General features: G+C 47.9%; 1 protein-coding gene across 1 annotated transcript in view; it reads right to left on the reverse strand.

Moving 5' to 3' along the window:
• TMEM184A (transmembrane protein 184A) overlaps positions 1-18,187 on the reverse strand; it is a 43,055-nt gene extending 24,868 nt beyond the window's left edge. The window contains exons 1-2 of the mRNA XM_081839928.1: positions 18,091-18,187; positions 1,296-1,520 (exon numbers count right to left, since the gene is read on the reverse strand). The gene's annotated coding sequence lies outside the window, so the exon portion shown is untranslated. The remainder of the gene's footprint in view (positions 1-1,295; positions 1,521-18,090) is intronic.
• Positions 18,188-18,569: the final 382 nt, after the last annotated feature.

The following is an 18,569-nucleotide window of genomic DNA, read 5'->3' on the forward strand; positions in this document are numbered from 1 at the left end:
CTTTTAAAGCAAAATTTGCTCTATTACTGGAAGAAATTGATCTTTTAGCGTGGCAGCACCCACACTTTGGGGATCCCAGCCTATTGGCATCAGCCAGACGCCATTTCAGTGCCTGCTAAAACCAGATACAGTCATACCTCATGTTACGTCCGCTTCATGTTATGTTCTTTCAGGTTACGTCCTGCGGCGACCCAGAAGTACCGGAAAGGGTTACTTCCGGATTTCACCACTTGCGCATGCGCAGAAGCGCAAAATGACGTCATGCACATGCGCAGAAGCAGTGAATCGCAACCCACGCTTGTGCAGATGCGCCGCTGCGGGTTGCACTCTTTTCATGTTGCGACCGGGCCTCCGGAACGGATCCCTTTCGCAACCAGAGATACAGTGGTGCCTCGCAAGACGAAAATAATTCGTTCCGCAAGTCTCTTCGTCTAGCGGTTATTTCGTCTTGCGAAGCATGGCCATTAGCGGCTTAGCGGCTTAGCGGCTTAGAAGAAGGAAAAAAAAGGGGAGGAAACTTGCAAGAACTCGCAAGACGAAAAGCAAGCCCATAGGGAAATTTGTCTTGCGAAGCACCTCAAAAACGGAAAACTCTTTTGTCTAGCGAGTTTTTCGTCTTGCGAGGCATTCGTCTTGCGGGGCACCACTGTACATGGAAAATTGATGTGTGTTTTAATCTGTTTTGGGTTTATCGGTGGTTCTAATTATTTTTTCTAAATAGCTGTTCTTATCTGTTTTTATCAAAATTCTATTATTTCGTTCTTTCTGTAAACCGCTTAGGTCAGGTTTTATTGCAACCAAGCAGTATATAAATTTTATGAAATAAACAAGCACTCAAAATGGGTGCTTCTTAGATTCAGAAAGAAGCTTCAACTTCATAAACCACTTATTTTCTTTCTTCCCCCTCCCTCTTTCTCTGTCTCTCTCTCACACACATACACACATGTAAGTAACACAGTTAACACACTCTGGGAACAATCATGCCCTAAGCTTCTCACTTCATCCATTAAACGCTGCCCACACCAATCAAGATGAGCTTTCAGTCATTAATTCACCAATTAAATTGATCAAACCTCGCACCCGTAACAGGGTAAGACTCCCATTCAAGTTCCTCTGGATATCAGAAGCATGCCTTTATATTTCCCTGTTCCCACCTAGGCACACCGTTGAGCAATAGAAAAAAAATCGTCCTGGTATTTCCAGCAACCTCTTCCACCCCCATCAGAAGCACACTTCGGCTACCTTCTCAGGTGAGCCTCCCTCCTTCTCCCCCCTGCAACACACATGCAACTCACCCCACAGTTTTACGCCCTTGCAGGAGAAGAGCTTCAGTTATCTTCAGCCGAGGAACACACCAGCGTCTAAAAATACTCCTCTTCGTGCTCTCCGAAGAACGGGGAGGCGGGGAGAACGCTGGGCAGAGGAATTCGGGATGCAGACGAGCAGCCCCAACTGCTGGGGGGGGGCTGGGTGGTCCCACAGGGCAGCGGCTCAGAGCTCAGCACGAGGGACACCTGCATCTAAAGGAGGAGAGAGGCAGAAGAGGCAGGCGTGAGCAAAGGATCAGATAGCCACCAGTTCCCCCCAGGAATCCTAGCTGGCAGAGAAAACAGCTCCTGGGGCCAAGCAGGTACCGCCGGGCACAATCCAGCAAGTAAACATTAACTGGGCTACAAAGATAAGTCACTAGGCTGATGTCATGGGAAAGGAAGCAGCAAGGGGCACAGCGCCCACCTGCTTTGTATTTATTTATTTATTTATTTATTTATTTATTTATTTATTTATACATACCCAGCCACTCTGGGCTGCTTTCAACAGATATTAAAATACAATAGTCTATTAAACATTAAAAGCTTCCCTAAACAGGGCTGCCTTCTAAAAGTCGGGTAGTTGTTGTTTAACATCTGTTGGGAGGACGTTCCACAGGGTGGGCGCCACCACCGAGAAGGCCCTCTGCCTGCTTCCCTGTAACCTCACTTCTCACAGGGAGGGAACTGCCAGAAGGCCCTCGGCACTGGACCTCAGTGTCCAGGTAGAATGATGGGCGTGGAGACGCCCCTTCAGATATACTGGGCTGAGACCACTTAGGGCTTTAAAGGTCAGCACCAACACTTCGAATTGTGCTTGGAAACGCCGAATTTCTTCCTTATCCATTCTGCGAACCCGTCTTGGAAAGGGAAGGGCCACAAATCCAGCGTTCAAGGACCGGCTTGCATGCCAGGGGCCCCAGGTTTCCACCCTGGTCATCTTCAGGCATGGCTGGGAAGAGTTCCTCCCTGGAACCCTTGAGAGTCACTGCCAGTCAGAGCAGGCAGTACTGAAGGAGTGTCTCCACCTCCATTGTTCAGACCGGACTCTGAGGTCCAGTGCTGAGGGTCTTCTGGCAGTTGCCTCCCTGCAAGAAGCGAAGTTACAGGGAACCAGGCAGAGGGCCTGCTCGGTGGTGGCACCCACCCTGTGGAACACCCTCCCATCAGATGTCAAGGAAATAAACCACTACAGTGGTACCTCGGGTTAAGTACTTAATTTGTTCTGGAGGTCTGTTCTTAACTTGAAACTATTCTTAACCTGAAGCACCACTTTAGCTAATGGGGCCTCCTGCTGCTGCTGCTGTGCCGCCGGAGCACGATTTCTGTTCTCATCCTGAAGCAAAGTTCTTAACCCGAGGTACTATTTCTAGGTTAGCAGAGTCTGTAACCTGAAGCGTATGTAACCTGAAGCGTATGTAACCCGAGGTACCACTGTATCTGACTTTTAGAAGACATCTGAAGGCAACCCTGTTTAGGGAAGTTTTTAATGTTTGATGAATGAATTTATTATTACGGTCACAGACCAGTTCTGGCTCACTTACAATATCAGGAATATCATAAAACACGACCAGGATACATTGAATTGAAACTGGGACAATACAGATGTAACAGCAGTTAAAAATATGTATGTTAATTCTTAATCACTAAAATATAACCTAAAATTGTCATTTAAAACCTTAATCATTCTGGTAATACAGCTTGTTCCCTAAGTTTTATAGCTTAGCGCAGTGTTTCCCAACCTTGTGCCTCCAGCTGTTTTTGAACTACAACTCCCATCATCCCTGACTAGCAAGACCAGTGGCAAGGGATGATGGGAATTGTAGTCCAAAAACAGCTGGAGGCACAAGGTTGGGAAACGCTGGCTTAGCGTGATCTCTGGGTCCTTGACCTCTACCAGGAGTTTTAGACATTGGAGTTCGGACCCATTTGGAGATTTTTGTATAACAGGGGTGATAAATACCGAAATGTCTGATGTTTTATCGTGTTTTTAATATTCTGTTGGGAGCAGCCCAGAGTGGCTGGGGAGGCCCGGCCAGATGAATGGGGTATAAGTAATAAATTATTATTATTATTATTATTATTATTATTATTATTATTATTAGCCATCTTTTCTTGGGGGTTCCCCAGCCGGTTCCTTCCACCAATCCTCTGCGTTCAATCAGTCCATGACAGGTAAGCCCACTGAATCTTGACTGAGTGATCTGAAGATTGGTCTATTTCCCATTTAGAGTCTAGCAATTAAAAAGCTGCAGTACCGATTCAATGCACACTATTTGCTGGTACTCCCAGTGAGAAATACATTCTGCGCCCATATAATAAGAGCAGCTGTTAAGTTGTGAGCGAACATATCAGACGACACAGCAATTCTTCAAACAGCTCTTGTTTATTCAGAGGCCGGAATAGAACTGAACTGAAGAGCTCAGTCAGCCTGCTTATATAGAGATCCAGAACATCGTAACTGTAGCAACTTTCTAAAACTATCCAATCACTGAACTTCACTTTCGATCCTTCATTTGCATACAAACTATCCAATCACTGAACGTCACTTTCGATCCTTCATTTGCATAACTATCTACAGTATCCCCCTGCTGGCCCAGAGGGAGAACTTCAGTACATAACAGCAGCAATCTGCATTACCATATAACAGACAGAGCTCTATTCATCATCTATCTAACTTACAGTAAGTCCTGGGAATGCAGTGTGGTGCCCTTCTGGAAGTTTTGGACTACAACTCCCATCTGCCACTGCCAGCATTGGTCATGGGAAGATGGGAGTTGTGGTGCAAAATATATCCAGGAGGCTGGATTGTAGGAACAGTAGGAATACCTTTACGTCATAAGATTTATACACTGCTTGGTTGTCAAAAAAACCTCAGCCGTTTACAAAAAAAGATGAGACAAAATTTTCAACGAGGAAAGTTAACAACCATGTAAGACTTCCACAAAAGTTAGAATAGCAATAGACTAAAGAGAGATAAAAAACTCACACCAGCTTTCTAAACATCTGGGTAGGCTGGTCGAAACAGAAATGTTTTTAGCAGGCACTGAAAAGAGGACGGTGAAGGAGCCTGCTTGGTGTCAATATGAGATGCTGGTTAGACCAGTTCTCCGGAAGAGGAAAAATGCCTTCTGCTGATCCTGTTCTCCACCAGTCTGAACTGCAACCCAGAGACACTGGACTTGCATGGTCTTTCCACTGCACCCATGCCACTGGAAGGAAGCTGCCAGACCATTTGTCCATCCAGCTCAGTATCGTCTACAACCAGGGATGCCCAACTGGTCGATTGCGATCGACAGGTCGGTCTCCTGATGTCCGCTGTCAACTGCAGTTGATTGCGTGCTCCTTTATGACCGCTGGGTCCCTTACGATCACTGGCTGGAAGAGCTCTCTCTCTCCCTCCCCCCCCCCCGGTGCCTCCCTCGTTTTGTCCGTGTTTAGCTGCAATCGCTGTGTGCGCTTTCTATTTGCCTGCTCTTTTTTTTTTAGCAGTCTTAGCCGGTGTTTCCCTAAAAAGCTCAACCATGCTGACCTCCCCTCCCCAAAAAGCTCATCAGCTTTGCCCCCCCCCCCCAATAATAGCTCAACAATTTTTTTCTGGGTAGATCATTGCCAGTTGGTTTATACTGGGAATAGTCTCTGTTAATATTCCTGCTCCGTGACTGCAGTCATGGGATTTTTGTCTTTCACATGACGTGGTATGTTTTGACTCCACGGAGTGGGAAGTGACGGAGACAGGATGTTTGTGTGACTGTGTTCCGTGAAGTGGGACTATTGTCCTTTGTTCTTTTTCTCTTTGCTGTCTGATGCTAGAGAGAGAGGGAGCCATGTTGCAATGCTCCGTGTGTGTTTATATGTAAATAAAGTAGATTAGCCAAAATGCTGAGTTGCTGAGGTCTGTTACACAAACTGCAAACACTCTGTGGATCCCTAAGTGTGCCAATGTCTGTTGGCATTGGTCGCTGTGGTGTTCGGGTAGAAGAAAGCTTTTGAAGCTCCCGAACGATCAATCAGGAGGGAGAGAACATGCCAGTCAGGCATGTGTTTCTGCCAGGGTCCTACTTGAGTGTAGGACGAGCTCCTGACAGTCTCTAGGGCAGGGTTCGGCAACCTGTGGCCCATGGGCCACAAGCAGCCCACAGGGGTTGTTTAAATGGCCCACAAGCTGCCCCCAAACTGAGCTGCCGGCTCGGTGAGTCCCCACGCGCTGCATTAAACTGGCGCAGCGCAGAGCAGGGACTCGCTTCCGTGGCACTGGAAATCGCATCTGCGCAGATGCGATCCGGCCCGTGGAGCGATCTCCATGGGAGTGAACCAGCCCAGGTGAGGTAAACCATGCCGACCCCTGCTCTAGGGAGTTGGACACACCTGGTCTACACCAACTGGCAGCAGCTCTGAAAGGTTTCAGGTCTGTCTCTCCCAGTCCTACCGGGATTGAGCTGGAGTCCTTCTGTGTGCAAGACAGATTCTCTACCAAGGTGGATTTGATTTAAATCAAATCGATTTAAATCACTAGTCAGTAAGACTTGATTTAAATCATTTTTTTTACCAGAAAGACTCATTCTTGGTGGTATAATCTTAATATTGACAATCAGATGAAGGTTTCCTTTTTGGAATAATAAATTTTCAGAGTAGTTTTTACAGTTATACCAAAAATTACCGATTTGGTTTTCCTTTTAGAAATACATAGACAGATAATTGTGTGATTAAGGGTTAACTGTTTATATTAGGACAACTTTTCTGCTGTACTTTATTGGAAGGGGGAAAACAGTCATTTCCTTAATAATAATTTAAACAATTTATTTAACTAAAACAATAACATTATAGCATATGTATCCATGTTTAACTGATGTGGTTAAACTTTTTTTTTTTTTAACTGAGACTGAGTTTTAGCACACCTGAAAACTTAAAACAAATCCTTATTTCCTGATGAATAGCCTTTGGACTTTAATGTAATTTAAATAGAAAACTATCTTTAGAAAGATTTTTCCTCCCAAAGCATTTTATTTTTAAAATCCGATTTAAATTTTAAAAAATCGGATTTAAATAAATAAAATCGGATTTAAATTTAAAAATCCGATTATTATTTAAATCATTGATTTTTATCCACCCTGTTCTCTACCACTGAACTATAGCAATTCCCACCTCCACCCCCCCCACCCCGGTCTTTATCTCATTCAGATCCAACCCTCTAAGCATTTGATCAGCGACATTCGTAAGTCCTTTGCTGCTGAGGTTCTGCTCAAGTTTTTAATGAAGCCGAAGGCTCAATTGCAAGGAATCTCGGACTGGACTGCCACTCCCTCCTAACATTTGCAGAGGCCAAAACTAGCTTGGAAGAGGAGCTGTGAGCCAGATGTCCTTTATCGAGCACATTTCATCTCGAGACTTACATTTTGCAACATCTCGCATCAGGTTTCAGAACATCAACAAATGCAACCTTTTGGGAACACGCTGACCTGTGATGGTATAAATATGTACCATCACAGTCCCTGAAGCTGAAAAACAAAATTTCTCGGCTGAGGCGAAGTAACAAATGCTCAGAAACAGGCCAAGAAGGTGGATGGGAAGCCTTGGGCTTGATTCCTTGGCACACTTTCCTAGGAGTAGGCACCCACTGAACACAATGGGGCTTACTTCAGAGTAAACAGGCCCAAGACTGCAGTGGATATATATATAGCATAGCCATTGTGACTAGCAGCCATTGATCTCCATCTCCTCCTAATTTTTTAAACCATCTAGGTTGGCAGAAGTGAGTTCCACAGTTTAACAAGGCCCTGTGTGAAAAGGTCCTTTCTTTTATCTGTCCTGAATAATAATAAAATAATAATAATAATAATAATAATAATAATAATTTATTTGTACCCCGCCCATCTGGCTGGTTTCCCCAGCCACTCTGGGCAGCTTCCAGAGAGACCAAAAATACACTAAAATGTCACACATTAAAAACTTCCCTGAACAGGGCTGCCTTAAGATGTCTTCTGAATGTCAGGTAGTTGTTTATCGCTTTGACATCTGATGGGAGGGCGTTCCACAGGGTGGGCGCCACTACCGAGAAGGCCCTCTGCCTGGTTCCCTGTAGCTTTGCTTCTCGCAATGAGGGAACCGCCAGAAGGCCCTCGGCGCTGGACCTCAGTGTCCGGGCAGAATGATGGGGGTGGAGACGCTCCTTCAGGTATACTGGGCCGAAGCCGTTTTGGGCTTTCAAGGTCAGCACCAACACTTTGAATTGTGCTTGGAAACGTACCGGGAACCAATGTAGGTCTTTCAAGACCGGTGTTATGTGGTCTCGGCGGCCGCCCCCAGTCACCAGTCTAGCTGCCGCATTCTGGATTAGTTGTAGTTTCCGGGTCACCTTCAAAGGTAGCCCCACGTAGAGTGCATTGCAGTAGTCCAAACAGGAGATAACCAGAGCATGCACCACTCTGGCAAGACAGTGCACGGACAGGTAGGGTCTCAGCCTGCGTACCAGATGGAGCTGATAAACAGCTGCCCTGGATACAGATTTGACCTGTGCTTCCATGGACAGCTGTGAGTCCAAAATGACTCCCAGGCTGCGCACCTGCTCCTTCAGGGGCACAGTTACCCCATTCAGGACCAGGGAGTCCTCCACACCAGCCTGCCCCCTGTCCCCCCAAAACAGTACTTCTGTCTTGTCAGGAATCTGCCAACCTGCAGCTTCATTGCATGTCTGTGAGTTTTAGTGTTATGGAAGGGAGAAAACCCCGTCCACGTTCTACCCACCACGTATAATTTCAGACGCTTTTCTATCATGCCCCCCATTTACACGCTTTCCCCTCTAAACTAAAAAAAATTCCAAATGCTGCAACCTTTCATCACAGGGGAGCCACCAGTTGAAAAACCTGCCTTCCGAAAAACCTGTTTCGTTGCAAACATACAGAGCCGGAGAAAACATGCCGTTAAAAACAAGAGAGCGTTTTGCCTGGATTCCCGTGAATCTTACCCAGCGACATCGTAGTTCAGAAACAAGCCTTTCACCCACTGCTTCCTAGAACTCTAGTAAATAAGCAAAGCTGTGGAACCACACCCTAAAGCTCTGTTTGCTTTCCAGTAAGAGTGTGCTAAGCTTCGTATACATTTTAGATCCCAATCCTGAGTAGGAACTTGGTTAATCATTCCCTCTGACTTTGCTTGGCCAAGCCGCCTTATCAACATGAGACCACAACATGGGAGACTTCCCAGGTATACTAGCGTGAATAATTTTTCTATTTAAATAGTCCTATTTAAAAAGAAGAAGAAAAGATAGAGCCCTGCATTTGGTGGCTTTCTGATACAGTGGTACCTCGGAAGTTGAACGGAATCCACTCCGGAAGTCCGTTCGACTTCCAAAACGTTTGGAAACAAAGGTGCGGCTTCTGATTGGCTGCAGGAAGCTCCAGCAGCCAATCAGAAGCCACATCAGACGTTTGGGTCCCAAAGAACATTCACAAACCGGAACACTCACTTCCGGGTTTGCGGCGTTCGTAGCCAAAACATTCAACTTGCAAGGTGTTCGGAATGCAAGGCATGACTGTATGTAAAGGCCGGCGTTAGAAACTCAGATATGTAAGCGAAGTGTCAAATGGTTCCTAAAACCAGGGTTACAGTCACAAAAATGGAATGCACACTTGCCACTTTGCAGCCAGAGTGCTCGAAAGGTGTATTTTTCAACCTGGCTTTCTGGTTCCTGAAATTCATTCTGATTGTGCAGATAAAATATGATGGGTAGAATTCTACAGGATGTGCTGCTAGTTTGTGGAAATAGTCAAGATCTAAGAATCTCCAGGCATGCACCTCCAGGTAGAGACATCAGGTTCCCCCGGGGCAACTTCACTTGGTCTCAACTGACCGATTGCCAGCTGCAAAATGTGCCTGGTGAATTTCAAATGCTGGTAAAGACCTGAAGAACTCTGCACCTGATTAACTGGCAAGCCACCTCCCCGTCCTTCTATAGACCTGGTAGATTGCAGGAATGACCTGATAAGCCTTGTTGGTGGCAGCACAGTGATAAAGACCATTGTATGACAGTGACCCACCAAAAAGCATTTTCTGCTGTTGCGCCTGTTGTGTTCCATAGGACACACCATCAGTGACACAACGAACTACACCTTTGGCCCCATGGAAATGATGTGCTCTTCTTCTTCAGCAATCACTCCTAGTCAAGTAAGATTGTCTTCCATAAACACAGTCTTAACAGTGAGTCCATAAGCAACTGTGGAGGCCAATTCTGGATCCACACATCCTTCCACAGGGGGGACATAGGTTTCCGGGCGTGAGCTGATCATGGTGAGGATTTGCCAAGCATGTCTTCCTCTTAGCACACTTCTCCCTTGTGTCCTGAGTTTGAGTGTCTTCAAAGTCCATGATATTGGTAAAGGTTGTTCTCCAACTGGAGAGCTCGCAAGCCAGTGTTTCCCAGTTGTCTGTGTTTATACTACCTTTTAAAAGATTTGCCTTGAGAGAGTCTTTAAACCTCTTTTGTTGACCACCAACATTATGCTTTCCATTTTTAAGTTCGGAATAGAGTACCGGTAGTTGCTTTGGAATCAGCACAACATGACCAGTCCAACGAAGTTGATGTCAGTGGCGTAGCGTGGGGGGTGCAGGGGGGGCCAGCCGCACCGGGCGCAACATTTTGGGGGGGCGCGCTCGCACTCGCAGCTCTCTGCCCCTACCTGGCTCACTCACTCACTCTCTCTCACTGCAGTGCTGGCTGTGTGAATCCGATCCGAGCTGCCGGGTTGCCGCACACTGTAGAGGGGGAGGGTGCCAGGTGTGCGTTGCGTTGCGGAGCGGAGAGAGAGCGAGGGAGGGACTATCTGGGGGAGGGACAGTGCAGCGGCCGCCCAGCGCAGCATTGAGCGTGGGAGAGAACCACACCCGACCAGCCCAGGCAGCAGCAAGAAGAAGCTGGCAGCGGCGGCAGGTTAGGGGTTAGGGGCGCAAATTACTTGCCTTGCCCCGGGTTAGGGGGCACAAATTACTTGCCTTGCCCCGGGTTAGGGGGCGCAAATTACTTGCCGTGCCCCGGGTTAGGGGGCGCAAATTACTTGCCTTGCCTCAGGTGCTGACAACCCACGCTACGCCGCTGGTTGATGTTGAAGAATCATCGCTTTGACACGGGTGATCTTTGCTTCTTCCAGTACACTGGCATGAGTTCACCTGTCTTCCCAAGTGATGTGTAAAATTTTTGGAGAGCCCACTCACGGCGACAAGGTGATGATCCAGCGAGTGAGAAATGATGTGCCATCACTGAGCTATCACTCCCTGCAATGCAGGAATGTCAACTGAATCTCCACCTTTCTGAGCTATGTCAGACAGGAGCAGACTATGAGCAGGGCAGGTCCAGGGGGGTTCTTGCCAATCTTCCAGCCGGTTCTCTAGGGTTCCTGCCCTCCCACCGCCAGGGCTTCTGAGTGCTTTCATCCGAGTCCATAAACGCAAAGGGATCTCACACCTTCTTGCTACATGCAGCAAGAGCTTCCACAGCCAGCACTGACCAGCGGAAGGGCACCAAGAGTGTTTGAGTTAAAATGCTTATGCAGTCATGAGAGGAACAGCAGGCAGGGCCAGATGCACAGGCCCTTCAACCTCTGATTAATGCAGAACAAGGCACCCAGTTATTATTTTTAAATAGTTGCTTGCCAGGAACAAGATGGCTTGCGAGGCACAGAATCATCTCATCACAGGCTTTCAAAATCACCCGGCCAACACTTTCAGCAGGGGAAAAACTGCTCCCACTTGCCAGATGGGGGCCTAGATGAGTGCTGGTGAACCTTCAGCCCACTGAGTGCAGCTGAACTACAACTCCCATCAGCCCTGGCTATGCAGGCTGGGGCTGATGGGACTTATAGTTCTGTAGCGCCTGGAGGGTCAGAAGTTATCCACCCTGGCCTAGATAACCAGCAGAGCGGTTGCAATAGTAGCGGACCTGGGTTTGCATGCCATAGGATTTTGACACTTGAGGTGTATTCTTTTAAAAGACCTGCATTATTTTTGCAATCTGTTTCTCAGCATTGTGTACTATTGTGTTTCAATATTCATGTTGTGTTTTAATTGCACGCCGCCCTGGGGCCTTAGGGTGAAGGGCGGGTTAATAAGCAGTAATAGTAATGTTGTGGGCATCTGTCTGTCTTGAAAGACAATGGAGTGCACCTCTGCGGGTGAAGTCAAACTGCTGCGTTTGCAGCACTAAAATGAGCTCCCTGGGGCGCAAGCCTTGGTAGTGTGTCTGGAGGTCCAGGGCTGCCCAGACGACAAGACCAGCACTCTTGGCCTCGCTGATGAGGTCCAAAGGAAAGCAGAGCAAGACGTTTGGCACCAGCTGGGCTGCAGGAGTTGCCAGAAGGAGGCCTACAGTGCTACCTCAGGTTAAGAACTTAATTCGTTCTGGAGGTCTGTTCTTAAACTGAAACTGTTCTTAACCTGAGGTACCACTTTAGCTAATGGGGCCTCCTGCTGCCGCCGCGCCGCCACTGCACTATTTCTGTTCTCATCCTGAGGTAAAGTTCTTAACCAGAGGCACTATTTATGGGTTAGCGGAGTCTGTAACCTGAAGCATCTGTAACCCGAGGTACCACTGTACAAGGGGCCATCCAACCGTCTTAGGGAAACTGCTCCAGATTTGGGTAGGGTTTACTCCCTAGTCTCTTCTTCTCCTGAATATGTCCTGCAAGGCAGCATAGGTTTAAGATCAGAGTTTTCCTTCTCCTAGATGGCTACCTTCCCAGGTTGAAGAGCCCAACAACAACAACGACTGGGAACGGCCGCCGAGATCACATAACACCGGTCCTGAAAGACCTACATTGGCTGCCAGTACGTTTCCGAGCACAATTCAAAGTGTTGGTGCTGATCTTGAAAGCCCTAAATGGCCTCAGTCCAGTATACCTGAAGGAGCGTCTCCACCACCATCGTTCTGCCCGGACGCTGAGGTCCAGAGCCGAGGACCTTCTGATGGTTCCCTCACTGCGAGAAGTGAAGTTACAGGGAATCAGGCAGAGGGCCTTCTCGGTGGTGGCGCCTGCTCTGTGGAACGTCCTCCCATCAGATGTCAAAGAAATAAACAACCATCTGACGTTTAGACGACATCTGAAGGCAGCCCTGTTTAGGGAAGTTTTTAATGACTGATGTGTTAATGTATTTTTAATCTTTTGTTGGAAGCCGCCCAGAGTGGCTGGGGAAACCCAGCCAGATGGGCGGGGTATAAATAAATTATTATTATTATTATTATTATTATTATTATTATTATTATTATTATTATTATTATTATTATATTACAGTGGTACCTCTGGTTGCGAACGGGATCCATTCTGGAGGCCCGTTCGCAACATGAAAAGAGCGCAACCCGCAGTGGTTGGTGCACGCGCGGGTTGCAATTCAATGCTTCTGCGCATGCGCATGACGTCATTTTGTGCGTCTGCGTCACCACGGGACGTAACTTGAAAGAACGTAACATGAAGTGGACGTAACATGAGGTATGACTGTATTATTATTATTAATATATGATAGTAATGGTTCTGGTTTTGAAGAAATCCACTCCATATATTCAATGCACATGCAAAACACATAACTTCCCCAAAGAAGGGGGAAGTTGGGAACTGTGCCTTCCCCCTCTCAGAGTCATAGCTGTCAGCTTACAGATTTGAAAGTAAGGGACTGGCAGCCTTGAAAATAAGGGACCAGCAGCCTCACCTGTTCCAGGCACTCCAGTCTTCCTGTCCTCCTGCAACCTGGTCAAACTCATGCTGGTAGCTTCGAGAACACTGTCCAACCAACTTTGTAACCAGAGGTTCAAATGGATAGAATCTGAATCACATGCACCACAAGGCCTATGCAGCCTCAAGATGGCTCCCCAGCCTGGCTTTGCACTGCAAAGTTTGCAGCAGAACGTGCAACAAAATGGCATCCAGCATTCAAAAAACCCCTCAGCTTGCATTAACTAGCCACACACAAGGCATGCAAGCTCCACCCCCCAGTCGTTCTTAGACTTCTTATTGGGTGAGCAACACAGCCAAGCAACACAGTTGGAGCCTCCCTCCTCCCTGGTCGGCAGGGAGGGAGGGAGAGGAGCTGCTTCCTTTGAAATTTAAGGGACTTTATTTAAGTGACATTTAAGGGACATCCATCAATAAGGGACAGCAGCGGGGCATGGCGCTGGAATAAGGGACTGTCCCTTCAAATAAGGGACACTTGACAGCTATGCTTAGAGTTAGAATTCTCAGCTCTCTTAACAAACTACAGTACCCAGCATTCCTTGGGGGAAGCCCTGTGCTTTAAAGGCAGCAATGCTTCTGAAGTCCAGTTCTGAAGTCCAGTTGCTGGAATATTCAGGAGGGGAGAGGGCTCTTGTGTGCAAATCCTGCTTGCAGATTACCCACAGGCTGGCCACTGTTGAGAAGCGGACACTAGGCTGGATGGGCCATTGGCTGATCCAGCAGCCCATTCTTACTTTCTTTGATGTGTGCTGAAGATGCTTTAAATACATGGTGTGGATCTGCTCTTGGTCCCTGGAACTGCCAGCTGAAAGGTTCAGGTCAGAGGCAGCAGGGAAGACATTTCTGTATGCCCGAAATCCAAGAGAGCTGCTGCCAGCCAGAGCAGAGTATACTGAGCCCAACAGAGCAATGGTCTGTTCTCGAAGTGTTCTCAAAGGGCACCACAGTTCAAGAAGGACACTGACAAACTGGAATGTGTCCAGAGGAGGGCAACCAAAATGGTCAAAGGCCTGGAAACGATGCCTTATGAGGAACGGCTAAGGGAGCTGGGCATGTTTAGCCTGGAGAAGAGGAGGTTAAGGGGTGATATGATAGCCATGTTCAAATATATAAAAGGATGTCACATAGAGGAGGGAGAAAGGTTGTTTTCTGCTGCTCCAGAGAAGCGGACACGGAGCAATGGTTCCAAACTACAAGAAAAAAGATTCCACCTAAACATTAGGAAGAACTTCCTGACAGTAAGAGCTGTTCGACAGTGGAATTTGCTGCCAAGGAGTGTGGTGGAGTCTCCTTCTTTGGAGGTCTTTAAGCAGAGGCTTGACAACCATATGTCAGGAGTGCTCTGATGGTGTTTCCTGCTTGGCAGGGGGTTGGACTCGATGGCCCTTGTGGTCTCTTCCAACTCTAGGATTCTATGATTCTATGACAGAAGGCAGCTTTGTACCTTCAGCTGACGCTAAGAAAATCGCTCAGCCCTCGTCCCTGGACTTGAAGGCAAGCCAATGTTTGTTGTTGTTTAGTCGTTTAGTCATGTCTGACTCTTCGTCACCCCATGGACCAGAGCATGCCAGGCCCTCCTGTCTTCCGCTGCCTCCCACAGTTTGGTCAAACTCATGCTGGTATCTTCGAGAACACTGTCCAACCATCTCACCCTCTGTCGTCCCCTTCTCCTTGTGCCCTCCATCTTTCCCAACATCAGGGTCTTTTCCAGGGAGTCTTCTCTTCTCATGAGGTGGCCAGAGTATTGGAGCCTCAGCTTCAGGATCTGTCCTTCCAGTGAGCACTGAGGGCTGATTTCCTTCAGAATGGAGAGGTTTGATCTTCTTGCAGTCCATGGGACTCTCAAGAGTCTCCTCCAGCACCATAATTCAAAAGCATCAATTCTTCGGCGATCAATGTTTACGGGCTCTTAAAAACCTGGGGCACAGCCCCTTATCGCAGATTTGCACCGGTCAATTTATACAAACAGAGGCAAATGTAGGGTTTTTTCCGAGCGAATTCAGAGCAGAAGGTAGATGGGATCTCATTAGCAGTGCACTTCACAGCATGCCAGGGATCCCTGTAAGAAAAGTTTTTTAAAACATTCTTTTTGGGGGGATTGGGTGGGGTGATTAAAGGCTCAGGATGAAAGACACAGAGCACAGCCCCGCTGGGCTATGCCAACTCCAAGAGTATAACTTAGGCTTCAGAAAGTTTAAGTGCACTCTCCTCCAAGTCTCATTTAAAGCCACATTTTGGAACATCATGGTGCCATCTTCAAACCAAAGCAGCTGAAATCAGTGTGCCTTTCTATTGGGTAAACCCAATAAGGATTGTGGTACACAAATCTTTAGAACCAAGCGCCACTGAAACCAAGGAGACAGGAATCAAGCCTCAAAATGTGTTTACTCAGAAGCAAATGCCGCTGGTTCCCATGGGTCTGGCTTTTCAGTTAAGTACATCTTGAATGCACAGCCTAAGGCATACACAATTTTCTTTGGATTAAGCCCCCCAAAGCCCTTACACGGATTTTTCAAAACATCTTATATACGCCACTCAATTCAGACAAAGCTGAAACACTTCTCAAGGGGATAAATTAATTCACCTACTTAATTTTATTCCAAAAACCCTTAATTTTATTAGAGAGCCTCAAAGTGGCACCTGCATCAAGATAACATATTCTTCATGTTCAATCTGTGAATTAATCAACTACAAGCAGATGGCTAGCATATTAAAGGGTGTTTAATGAGCTGCCCTTCTTTCTTCAGTGAAAGATATCAGGACTGGGACCTAAATATCATTTAACATAAATTAATTACCTCTTTCCACGCTTAAACCCTTGTGTTCGCACAGCTTTATACAAGGCGGCCATTGCTTCCTCCCGAATGGAAGGTGCCTGCAGAACCTAAAATATTTCTTCATAGAGAATGCTGGAATTCAATTTAACATGACTGAGGGTGGACTTCATAATTTAGGACTACATTTACCTACGAGTAAGCCTATTGGGACGCGGGTGGCGCTGTGGGTTAAACCACAGAGCCTAGGACTTGCCGATCAGAAGGTCGGCGGTTCAAATCCCCACGACGGGGTGAGCTCCCGTTGCTCGGTCCCTGCTCCTGCCAACCTAGCAGTTCGAAAGCACATCAAAATGCAAGTAGATAAATAGGTACCGCTCCAGTGGGAAGGTAAATGGCATTTCCGTGCGCTGCTCTGGTTTGCCAGAAGCGGCTTAGTCATGCTGGCCACAGGACCCGGAAGTTGTACGCCGGCTCCCTCGGCCAATAAAGTGAGATGAGCGCCGCAACCCCAGAGTTATTTGCGACTGGACCTAATGGTCAGGGGTCCCTTTACCTTTACCTTTAAGCCTCAGAGAGCTGCCGGGGGGGGGGGTTGGATTTACTTCTGAGTAGGATTGGGCTTCAAGTGTCAGACTTTGGTTTTTAAACTCAGTTGGTTTACTTCCTCATGTACTGCATAAACTATGGAATTCACTTCCTCAGGAGACAGTGATGGCTGCGAAGTTGGATGGCTTTAAAAGAGGAGCAGACAGATAAGGCTCTCAGTGGTTGCTAGTCAGGATGGCTCTGCCCTGTCTCCACAGTCAGAGGCAGCAATGCTTCTGAATACCAGTTGCTGGAAGCCACAGGAGGGAAGAGGGGTCTTGGGTTCGAGTCCTGCTTGAGCGTTTCCCACAGGGCCATCTGGTTAGCCACTGTGAGAACAGGATACTGGACCAGGTGGGCCATTGGCCGGATCCAGCAGGCTCTTCATATGTTCTTTATACTCTTATGGTGTCCAACTTAGCTCTCAAAACAAGAGTTTTGCACTGCTGTATTTTCCAAAACAAATATATGCCCCACCTTTTCCTTGCAGGCAAACCCAACCAACTTAATAACAAAGGTAAACAATGTATTTAACATCCAGAACAAATGCTACAGCAGCTTTATATATAAAGGAATTATTTCACCTTGCGATACTCGAGTTCTGTTGCACGTTGCACTTAAAAAAGAAAATAAAAGTAGTGTTGTTGGTATACTATTTCTGTTCTAAAAACAAAAGCCACACTCCCAAAGTTCTCCAAGAACTCTAAAAACATCAAGCGTTTATAGGATTGAAAGCGCGCATGTCAACACAAACAAACTTTCTATGGTTGAATCCTTATAAAGCTAGTTGCTTGTGGAAAAGATGGGACCAGTGACAGCCGGCGCCCCATAGGCCTGGGGTGGGGGGAGGCAAGGCGGCCCAGCAATAGGTGGCGCCAGAGAACCAAGTAATTCTAATTTTATCCCCATCCTCCTCCTCTGTAAGGGCAATGTTGAGATGGAGGAGGAGGAGGAGGAGGTTGACAGCTTGTGCGACTCCCTGAACTGGTTGTAAGCAGGGAGACAGAGAGGTGACCGAGTTGAGGCTGGTGGGGCAATGCCCCCTTCTTCTGAATGGGCCAGCCTCCACTGAGATCTATAGGCTATGAGAAATTAGATCGGAAAGCCAGTTTGAGTTGAAAGCAGGGCTGGGGAGACTTAAGGGGAATCATGTGGCATAAAAATCCATGCAGATGGGGAAACTGGTCTTATACACTGCTGGTAGTCAGAAAGAGAGAGAGGAATAACATGAGAACTACGGTGGTTTTACTGATTAGTGTCCCCGACTACTGGGGCCTGGAAGCCCAGGGTTCAAATGCACACCCTTGGCCGTGAGCTCAGTGGGTGACCCTCGGACCTGCCACAGACACTCGGCTTACATCACAAGGATGTTGTGAGGATTACATGAGGAGAGAACCATGGACGCCGCTTGGAGAAACAGGTGGGCTGTAACTAAATCCCCAAAAGTAAACCAACGCCCCCAGCTGGCTCCGCTACAGAAACGTCAACAATCAAAAGTTCCCATGGAACTTCCCAAACGTCTCCAAGGAGCGCGGCGCGTTTCCAAGTTTGGGCTAAAGAGGGGCAGCCTCGTTTGGCGACCTGCCTGCTGCTTTTTTTGCCCAGTCCGGCCGAGATCTCTCTCTCTAGGGCCGCTCTCACCTCACCTGCCCCCCGGGACAGGAAGGTCTCTTCCTCCTCCTCCCGGCCGCGCGCCCCCTTACTCACCTGCGTCCGGCGCGCAACAGGAGCGCACGGGCGGAGGCGCAGCTCCAGGAAGCGCGGCGCTTTCCCAGCGCGGCTGCTTCCTCTTCTCGTCCCATCCGGCCCGGGAGAGCCCTCCCTCGGCAGTACCTCCACCTGGCTTCCTTTCCCCAGAGACTCCTCCTTCTCCTCCTCCTCCCTCCTGCTCAGTCCCAGCCTGGCCGGCCTTTGCTGTTTGCGCGTCTCCCTGGAGATGATCCCCAAACGGCGCCCGGCCCCTGGGCGCTCCTTCCGCGGCGCCGCCTGCTTCCCTTCCCAGCCGCACCTGGCGCAGGTGCGCACGGAACGGAGAGCCCGGCCAAGACGGGGATGGCGATTCTTTCCACATTTCCTGGATAAGTCAAGTCCAGGGCGAAGGAAGAAGGAGACAATTGTTGCTTATTTGTTGTTTTCTTTTTACCGTGCCTCCAAGTTGATCAAAGTGGCACACATAACTCCACCGT

This window comes from Podarcis erhardii, assembly GCF_964252035.2.
Source record: "Podarcis erhardii genome assembly, chromosome: 14".
NCBI lineage: Eukaryota > Metazoa > Chordata > Lepidosauria > Squamata > Lacertidae > Podarcis > Podarcis erhardii.